The sequence below is a fragment of the Vombatus ursinus genome, unplaced genomic scaffold, assembly GCF_900497805.2.
Source record: "Vombatus ursinus unplaced genomic scaffold, bare-nosed wombat genome assembly UNPS02000582.1, whole genome shotgun sequence".
Classification (NCBI taxonomy): Eukaryota; Metazoa; Chordata; class Mammalia; order Diprotodontia; family Vombatidae; genus Vombatus; species Vombatus ursinus.
Genome location: NW_020940360.1, coordinates 32516843 through 32526645, shown reverse-complemented (window position 1 = coordinate 32526645; position 9803 = coordinate 32516843). Strand labels below are relative to the sequence as shown.

The following is a 9803-nucleotide window of genomic DNA, read 5'->3' as shown; positions in this document are numbered from 1 at the left end:
AATTTGAATGCATACATTTTGCAGAAGCATGAAATAAATGACACAGCAAATCTAACTACAAGTTTATTCTCTATTTATTTTTAAAACGGCATTAAGCAAAACTTTATATCTATGAAAAAGACTCATTCAGGTAATTTTTTTTTTCTACTCCATTTTCCCAAAAGCTGTGTATGGGCCCACAGTGTGGTGCTGTCACCTGGGAAGTACTGTGACTGGATGAGGAAGATTAAAAGGAATGGGAGTAGACTGGACTGTAAGAGCAGAACTGAGTGTGAAAGACGACAAGTGTTGCAACCATGATACCCAGTTTCAGCATCTGAACCATTAAGATGCATACAGAGATAAGGTGAAGGGTGTCAACATTCTTCAGACTGTCCAAGAGAAAGACTTAAGGAAGGGGCGAAGCAAACCGTGGTATAATGTATGCCAAATGTCTGCCCCTCATTCTGCAAAGGCAAAGCTCTTATGCCTGCCTGGGGAGAAGGAATAAAGGAGAATTAGTTTGTAACTCCCATGGAATTAGGAATTTGTACTCTTTGGTGTACATATGCTGAATTTTTTTTTCTATTTGATTCATTTCCTTTTTATTTATTCACAGCGTAGTGAAAACAATACTGTAGTTGTAATTGAGGGACCTAAATTTGAATCCCATTTCTGACCCTTACTACTTATATTTAATTAATTATATTGTTAACAAGCGTTTATTTTCTCCCCCCAAAGGCCTTGTAACAAATGTGGATAGTCATGCAATTCCTACATTGCCACTTATTACTAGTAAGTGATTGTGGGCAACTCATAATCTTTCTAGATCTGTTTCCTTATCTTTGAAATAAATGGGTTAGACTAGATGACTTCTCAGATCCCTTTTAGCTCTAAATCTATAATTATTACATTGCTTCATGTTTTGTTTGTTTGTTTGTTTTTATTTATTTTTGGCGAGGCAACTGGGGTTTAGTGACTTGCCAGGGTCACACAGCTAGTGAGTATCATGTGTCCGAGTCCAGATTTGAACTCAGGTCCTCCTGACTCCAGGGCCGGTGCTCTATCCACTGTGCCATCTAGCTGCCCCCATTGCTTCATGTTTTAACTAAATATTTTATTCCTAATGGATCTATATGTCTCTGGTATGCCTAGCAATATATTGACATGGTTGGGGAGGGAGGGAGAATGGGGTACTTGGCTGAGGTTTTAGTAGTTACTGCCCCAAAGCAGCATGCTAAATTCTGGATATGATTAAAAGGAATACTATGGTAGAAACTACTTCAGAGAATGGACCATTACTTTCATTTATTTAACAAATATTTTGCCCCAAAAAGGCACTAGAGTAATGCCCTGAACATAGTTCAGTTCAAGCTCAGTTAAGCTTAGCATTTCCCCATCCAAGGAATATAATTTAGTCCCTGGATTTTCATCATTTTAATACTCTATTTTTGGTGAATAAATTGTTGAATGACATAACCTTCAAGAAAGACCACATTTTTTTTTTAGGCAATTGAGGTTAAGTGACTTGCCTAGGGTCAAACAGCTAGCAAATGTCAAGTGTTTGGTCTGAGGTCGGATTTGAACTGAAGTCCTCCTGACCTCAGGGCCTATGCTCTATACAGTGCTCCACCTCGCTGTCCCCAAGACCACATATTTTTAATGAAAACATAGCTGAAATGTGGGTGCTTGGCTCTGTATTTTAATTTTTTACTGTGTCTATAATCCTCCACTCAAGTCCTAGTTCAATGTCTTTCTGGCATGGAGGTGACCCCGGGTTTTTAAAGACTAAATGCAAGCTCTAGCCAGTCCTATCAAACTGGAAAGGCTTCAAACGAGGGTCTGTTTATGGACTATCTAGCTGTTGTCTAAGGCCAGGCTAGCCTGGCTCAGAAAGAAACATCACCAACTTGACTGCTGGGCAGTACAGATTTCAGTCACAGCTATTCTTGGTGACCACCTACAAACTGTAGAGGAATTGTGATCTGCATCAGAGAAGGGAATGTCTACAGTGATGAAAACTCATCCCTGAAGAATTGAAATACAAGTAAGTCTATGTCATCTTTTACATGTTTACCTCTTTATGGACAGGAAATCCAGTTTCCTCTCTGGATTTAAGAGAAGCCAGAAAAATCAATACGAATGTAGCATCAGACAAAAATAAGGAAAGTCCTTTATGTCTGGTAAAGGCAAGAAGAGAAATATTACAGGCCCTATAGGAATTCCAAGTTGCATTCACCGTGAAGATCACAACCTTTCTAAGCTTTAATAGACAGTCTCATAAGCTGCTGTGGCCAAAAAAAAAAAAAGTGGGTGAACTTAATATTATCTGGTTCTCCACTAAAAGGCATCTGCAGTCTGTTGCTGGGTCTATACTCAAAGTTTTTTCAGATTATCAGAACTTACCAGAATGTGTATACCACTGACTCTTTAGGGTCCAGAGTTGCCTGGGATTATGATTTTACTGGAGGGTAGATTCAACAATAGTCAGAAAACATTTAAGTGCCTACTTGCATATGAGACGGAGGCAGTAGGGTATAGTAGCCTCAGAGTCAGAAAGACCCAGGTTCAGGTCCTCCTTATGATACATATTAGCTGTGTGACTCTTAGTCACTTAATCTCTCAGTGCCCCTAGGCAGCTCTTTAAAAAGACATTGTCAATCTGAATCAGTGGAAGCAGTTTCCTTAGTAGGGGTTCCCATTGCCTATGAAATTAAAGGTCAAAACTTTACCCCCAAATCCAGAAGCACACATACCAAAAAAAAAAAAAAACAAAAAAACAAAAGCAATAGGCACAATGTAGGATACTAAGAGGGAGGAGAGAGAGGGAGGAAGGAATTGGAAAGGGGTTCATTGAGGAGGTGACTTTGGGACTGGACCTTGAAGGATAGTAGGATTTCCAAAGACTGAGATGAGTGAATATCATTTTTAGAGATAGCTTGAATAAAAGCTAAAGAAAGTAGACAATAAGCTATTGCCACAAGTGTTTGAGCCAAGAATTAGCATGAGAAGAGCAGCGTAATAAAAAGATTAATCTAGCATCCACACGTGGGATGAATTGGAGAGGAGTCAGACTGGAAAGTGAGATCATAGCTTATGGAGCTATTGCATTACTCTAGGAGAGTAATAAGTAATAAGAGAGTAACAAGAGTTTGACCTAGAGTGGTGGCAGTGGAAATGGAAGGGATGGAATGGAGTCCAGTAATCCTATGAAGATGAAGTCAACTAGACCTGGCAAATGATAAAATGTAGGGAATAAGGAAAGGAGAAGAGTCAAAAATGCTACCTTCCAAATTTATCAGGGCTGATAGGCAAAAGATTTGGACCAGGAAGAATAATCCCCCATTAAAAAAAAAAAAAGATGAAGTTGAGTCAGTATCCAGGTTTCTCTGCTGGGTGAAATCCAAGGGACTATAAAGAGGAAGAGCAGATGTGTAGGGTGAATGGACATCAGTCAGTAGTGGATTAGAGCCTACAATATAAGAACTCTCCAATCTTTTAGAGAAAGTGATTATTGCATTCTTTGCCTCAACTGGCTGGATAGTCCTGGGACAAGAGTGCCTTGCTCCCCAGCTCTGTCATTAAAGTCATGGGAACAGACAAAATTGAAATCAGAGACTATTACTATGGGTTAATAGGAGAATGGTACTATGACTGACAGAAATGTTGGGCAGAAGCCACAAGTTCATGGCCCAGCTGATGCTAAGAAAGATATAGCTAGAGGTAATGGCATATCTTCCCCACTCAGGTTGACATGAAGCCATGAGCACATGGACCTAATGTTGCTTCTGTCCCTGTTGAGTCTATTCTTTCCTGTCCTGGATGAAGGAGTACTAGAGAGTTTATATGGTCATAATTTAATATTACCACAACTACTTAAAAGTACTTTTGAGTTCTTGTGGCTATTGTAAGCTTTTTTGAATGAATTTCATGCTTCTATCAGAGGCAGCTCAGTGGAGCAGTAGATAGAGCATCGTGCCTGGAGTTAGGAAGACGTAAGCCAAATACGACCTGAAATACTTAACTAGTCGAGTGGCCCTATGCAAGTCAGTTACCTTATATCTGCTTCAGTTTCCTCAACTGTAAAATGGGGATAATATTAGCATCGACCTCACCAGGTTGTTATTAGGATCAAATGAGATGAGATGTATAAAGTGATTGGTACAAAGTAATAATAAATTATTAATAAATGCTTTTTTAGAACGCTTTTAAATGTTTAAAACAATTGTTAATGCTTGTTCCCTTTCCTCTATCATGTTCAAAGCACCATAATAATTTCTTTTTTCTCTTATTTTTTTCTCAATTGCATGTAAAAAAATATAACATTTTAAAATTCTAAGTACCAAATTCTTTCCTTCCCTACCTCCCTTCTCTGCTTCTTGACAAGGCAAGCAATTTGATATAGATTATACAAGTACAGTCATGTAAAACATATTTCCATATTAGCCATGTTGCAAAGGAAAATAAACCAAAAAGAAAACAAGAAAAATAAAGTTTAAAAAGAAAAAAGTATGCTTCTATCCGCATTCAGACTCCATCAGTTTTCTCTCTGGAGGTAGACAGCATTTTTTTATCCTAAGTCCTTTGTAGTTGTCTACCCATTTTGATCTTTTCTTAGTATATACATGGCATGAGATGTTGGTCTACACCTAGTTTCTGCCAAGCTGCTTTCTGGTTTTCTCAACAATTTTTGTCAAATAATGAGTTCTTATCCCAAAGGCTTGGATCTTTGGATTTGTCAAATGCTAGATTACTATGGTCACTTACTACTACATTTTGTGTGCCTGATCTACCAGGTTATTTTGATGATTACTGTTTTGTAATAGAGTTTGAAATCTGATACAGCTAAGCCATTTTCCTTCACATTTCCCTCATTGATTCCCTTGATAGTCTTGACATTTTGTTCTTCCAGATGAGTTTGTTATTTTTTCTAGCTTTGTAAAATAATTTTTGGTAGTTTGACTGATATGGCACTGCATAAGTAAATTAATTTATTTTATTATATATTTTATATATATCATATATAATAAATTATATTAATCTTTTATTATATTGGCTTGGTCTACTCATGAGCAATTTTATTATTTCTCCAATTGTGTAGATCTCACTTTATTTCTATGAAACCTATTTTGTACTTGTGTTCATATAGAACTTGGGTTTGACTTGGCAGGTAGACTCCCAAGTATTTTTTTTTTTTTGTGATGGAGCACGCACAAAATTTTTTTACTAATAAGTATAAGGTCAAAAAGCTTGGAGACCACTGATCTAAAGAACTGCAGGTTCTCATTTTTTTAAAGTTAATAAATATTTCAAGGCATATTCTCAAGAAGCAAAAATATCCATAATTTCTTTCCACAAAAAATTTTTCATTTATCCAAACAGTATAATAGTTCAACCAACCATGAAGACAATATTTTACAAGTGTTACACTTAGCATTTATACTCTTTATGCTATAAAAACAAAATACAGAACAAATAAAAATTGGTCATTATTTTCAAGGGAAAATAAAATAAATATTTCTTGTTAATGAATACAAGATGTAAAGTTACCTTAGAGAGGTTGTGGAGGAATAGGAATATTTAAAAACTTATAAAGCACTGGAGGGAAGAATAGGTTTAAATTAAAGGCATTGTATATTTATTAGGATATGGTTACCATCTCTGTACCATGTGCGGAGGAGCAGAGGTAAAATATTTTTCGTGTCTTGTTGGAATTTGTTATTTTGGCTTTTGCTGTCTACACACTTTTAGATTATGTCAAACAATTAACAAGTATTTAAAAAGATGAGTTAGAAGATGACTAGCAAATAGTTAAATCCTTTGATTCACCTTTAATTTCGAATACTTGGTCATGAGAACTAATGAGCTGGGGGACCTTTCTTATTCAACTAAAATAAATTCTTCTATTACTTCAATGGTATTTGTTTTTTAAGAAGTACTCCTCAAAAAAATTTTGTAAGAAATTAGACTTTTATCCATACACAAATAAGTTTACTCAAAATCAACCAAGTTATACTTTTAAGTTAGTTGCAGAACATGCCTCTCCACTCCCCAACAATCATCTATAAAATTAGAATAGTTCAATATGAAACCCAGATCTTTCATCAAGTGAAAAGCAAGTTCTGATCCCTTTGGTCTTTGAAACTTTTCTTGAAATCAAAACAAAGTCACAAACCAAATTCTTCTGCTCAACTAGATGAGTAGGAATAGTGTCCACTCAAGAAAAAGTCTTCATAAAAAGTCTCTGCATAATGGATACTAATCTCAGATGAGTTCAAGCACTTCAATGGAATACAATCCCATATTTCTTTGCTGGTGCAATTTTTGTAGCTGCTGTAAACTTCCTTCAATTTTGTTGAGTTCTGAATAAACCCATAGCTGGGCTTTCACAAACTTATAAGAACTTGCCAATATTCCTTTTGCTTCTGGAATCATCACAACAACCATAAAATGAGCATCTTGCAGTAGACAGATCCAATCCATAATCTGGTTCATGGCTGGAGGACAGGGTCCAGGAAGTCATACTATCATTTTCACTACATTTCTCATAAAAGAAATGCAAATACTGGAGAAAAAGAATGACACATTGCACAGTGAGGTCTTTCAAAGTGGGCAAAAGAAATGTTTCTCTATATGCTGAATGAAGACTTACATTTAGTAAAACTACTTTTGGGGGCAGGACATGTTAGAGTAGTATTTGTTGTGTCATCCAGTTTATTTAACTTGTCATCAAAGTTATTCTCTTCTAAAAGTATTGGACTGAAGCCATTTTGAACAATTTCTGTTTTTCCCATTTTCTCATCTTGGGCAAAGGTAATGTAACCAATATCTGACTCCATATTCACATTTGTCCCTTCAAGACTGTCAATACCAATGCTTAGGAAAACCTTTAAGCAAGCACAGGTAATTGATTCAGGAATGTCAGGGAACTGCTGTAGCAAGAGCTGTAACAAATGTACATCTCTCTTTTCCAAGGCAACTGCCATCAAGTCAGGACACAAATTGCAAGAAAGTATTTGAGTTTGGATTAGTTGTACCAGACTACTCTGAGGATAAAATGCTGGTTCTACCTTATACCTTTCCACCAGTTCTGCTACTATGTGCTCAACAGTAATTTGAAATTTAGGTGTCCATTTATCAGCCAAAAACTTACTCTGCTATCGTTCAAGGTGTTTTTCACAAGCATCCTTTATACCCGATAAAAACTCTTTGTTTGTTGAATCCTCCAGATGAGATCTGGTCTCATTTCTTCTTATCCTTAAACTTCTCTTTGACTGTCCTTTAAAGGGTGCTAAATAATTTGAATCTTGTGACTCAAGTCCATCTCCTTGAAATGTTCCCCAATTTACAACGTGTGACACAGTTTGGGTACCTGGAGCTTGAGTATGCTTGAGTTTTCTCAGAGCAGCTGCTAATGATGATATTTCACATTTAAATGGAATTACATTCAAAAACCTTCCATGCAGCATAATAATTTCCTTCCATAACACCAGGGTTAACCACTGGTCCCCTGTAATAATTCCTTTGAAGTTTGTAATGTTTGGACCTTTATATTCCAAATAGAGATACTTTCTTTAGGATCCTTGAGTGAAGTTCCCATGACTACTACACATGAGCCTTATCAAGGACGGCAAATGAAACACCCTTTAGAATAACGCCAAATACACAAGTCTTTAGTAAGAGGGATGTGACCAGTACTTACTCCTCCTCAGGTTTACCCTGATTTAATGGTATCAGAGTTTCATATATACACCTATTACAGCTCAAACATAGCAAAGTGACTAATCTTTCATTCACAGATGCAGCAAAACTCAGTGCAACTGGTTATTCTTTACGTAAAAGGGTATATTTGCATAAATTATGTGGGTTAAACATTTGCACATACACAAAATAATATCCATGCTTTCCTGTAACAAATATTAAAACAGGCTGATTACAGTCCAAGAAAAATTTTATCCATTTAATAACTTCTTCATCTGAAATTACAGCTTTAATTTTTTATTGAGTTTCTTCAAGGAAAGCATCTAGCCTTTGAACAACTTCTCTGAACAATACAAGTGGTTCAGTATTTTGCATTGAATGGATCCTGTATACATCAGCAGACAGTGTTGCTTTGAACATTTTATCCAAATTCACATCTTTATTTTTCTATATTCTCAAAATCTTATCATCACGGACAACAACATACTCACCAGTTTAAAAGTTGCACACAGCTAGACGTGTTATAGTCTGACCAGCAACCCAATGGTTTCTGATCTGAAACCTTGTAGAGGATATAGTCCTGCTGCAGTCAGTGACCTGAAAAAGGTCGGCTTTCTGTCCTTGCTTGACACCCAGCAGGCCATCAAGGCCAGCCCCTGGCACGGGACCACCTAGCATCAACTCCCAAGTATTTTATATTGTTGGCAGTTATTTTAAGTGGAATTTCTCTATCTCTTGCCCCTGGACTTTGTTGGTAAAATATATCACCAAATGCTGGTGATTTATGTGGGTTTATTTTACATCCTGCAACTTTATTGAAGTTGTTAATTGTTTCAACTAGGCTTTTAGTTTATTTTCTAGGATTCTCTAAGTATACCATCATACTGCCTGAAAGAGTGATAGTTTTGTTTTCTCTTTGCCAATTTCTTTTTCTTCTCTTATTGCTACAGCTAGCATTTCTAGTACAATATTTAATAATAGTGGTGATAATGGGCACCCTTGCTTCACCCCTGATCTTACTGGGAAGGCTTCTAGCTTATTTCCAATACAGATAATGCTTGTTGATGCTTTTTAATTGATACTGCTTTTCATTTTAAGGAAAGTTCCATTTACTCCTATGCTTTCTAGTGTTTTTAATAAGAATGAGTGTTGTATTTTGTCAAAATCTTTTTCTGCATTTATTGAGAAAATCACTTGATTTTTTTGTTTTTTTATTCATATGGTCAGTTATGATGATAGTTTTCCAAATATTAAACAAACCCTGCATTCTTGGTATAAATCCCACCTGCTCATATTTTGATATATTGCTGTACTCTCCTTGATAGTATTAAAATTTTTGCATCAGTATTCATTATGGAAATTGGCTTACAGTTTTCTTTCTCTGTTCTTGTTCTTCCTGGTTTAGGTTGTTGTTTGCTGTCCTTCATTCTCAAAGAGGACCATAAGGATGATGTTTTTACTTGCATGAATTGGATATGAATGGGGCAGAGCTGCACAAAGTTGTCAGCCTCACTCTCTCCTCCAGAGTTCAGTGACAAGACAAAGATACCTGGCAATGGCCCAGGATGCAGTGGGTGACTTGGTCTTTCTAAATTAAGGTCTTTCTCAGATCTCAGTTTGTCTGAGGCCAAGCTCATTCAATGACTGAGGGCTGAGTAAGAGTTGAGACAAAAGATGGTTCAATTTACCATCACAAAGGTATCAGTCTGGGAGGGGAAGATCCTCTGAGTTTCTATCTAGAACAAAAAACAATGACTATTTATACTCATATATTTATACTATACATACTTGGGTTGGAGAGGTTATTGTCCATCCAATGAAAGCCAGAATGGTTTAGGTTTTAAGATGGAGTCAAGTAGCTCCATTTAAAACACAATGGGATTTTTAAAAGCCTATTTTTTCAGAACTATATTTCTTTTCTTTTCCTTTCTTTTTTATTTATGGAACAAAATAAGCATTTCCATAACACAGTACAATAAAAAGATGATTGCATATGAAACTATAAATCTACTATGTACATCTTTTTATTCCATTCAAATATATAACAAAATTATCGTGTAGATTTCTTTTTTTCTTCTCTCCCCCTCCTTCCCAGATAGTTACCATTGGAGCTATATTTCAAG

At 36.1% G+C, this 9803-nt stretch overlaps 1 pseudogene; it reads right to left on the bottom strand.

The window, feature by feature from the left end:
- Positions 1 to 7136: 7136 nt before the first annotated feature.
- On the bottom strand, positions 7137 to 8358 carry LOC114037682 (annotated as a pseudogene).
- Between the last annotated feature and the right edge of the window lie 1445 nt (positions 8359 to 9803).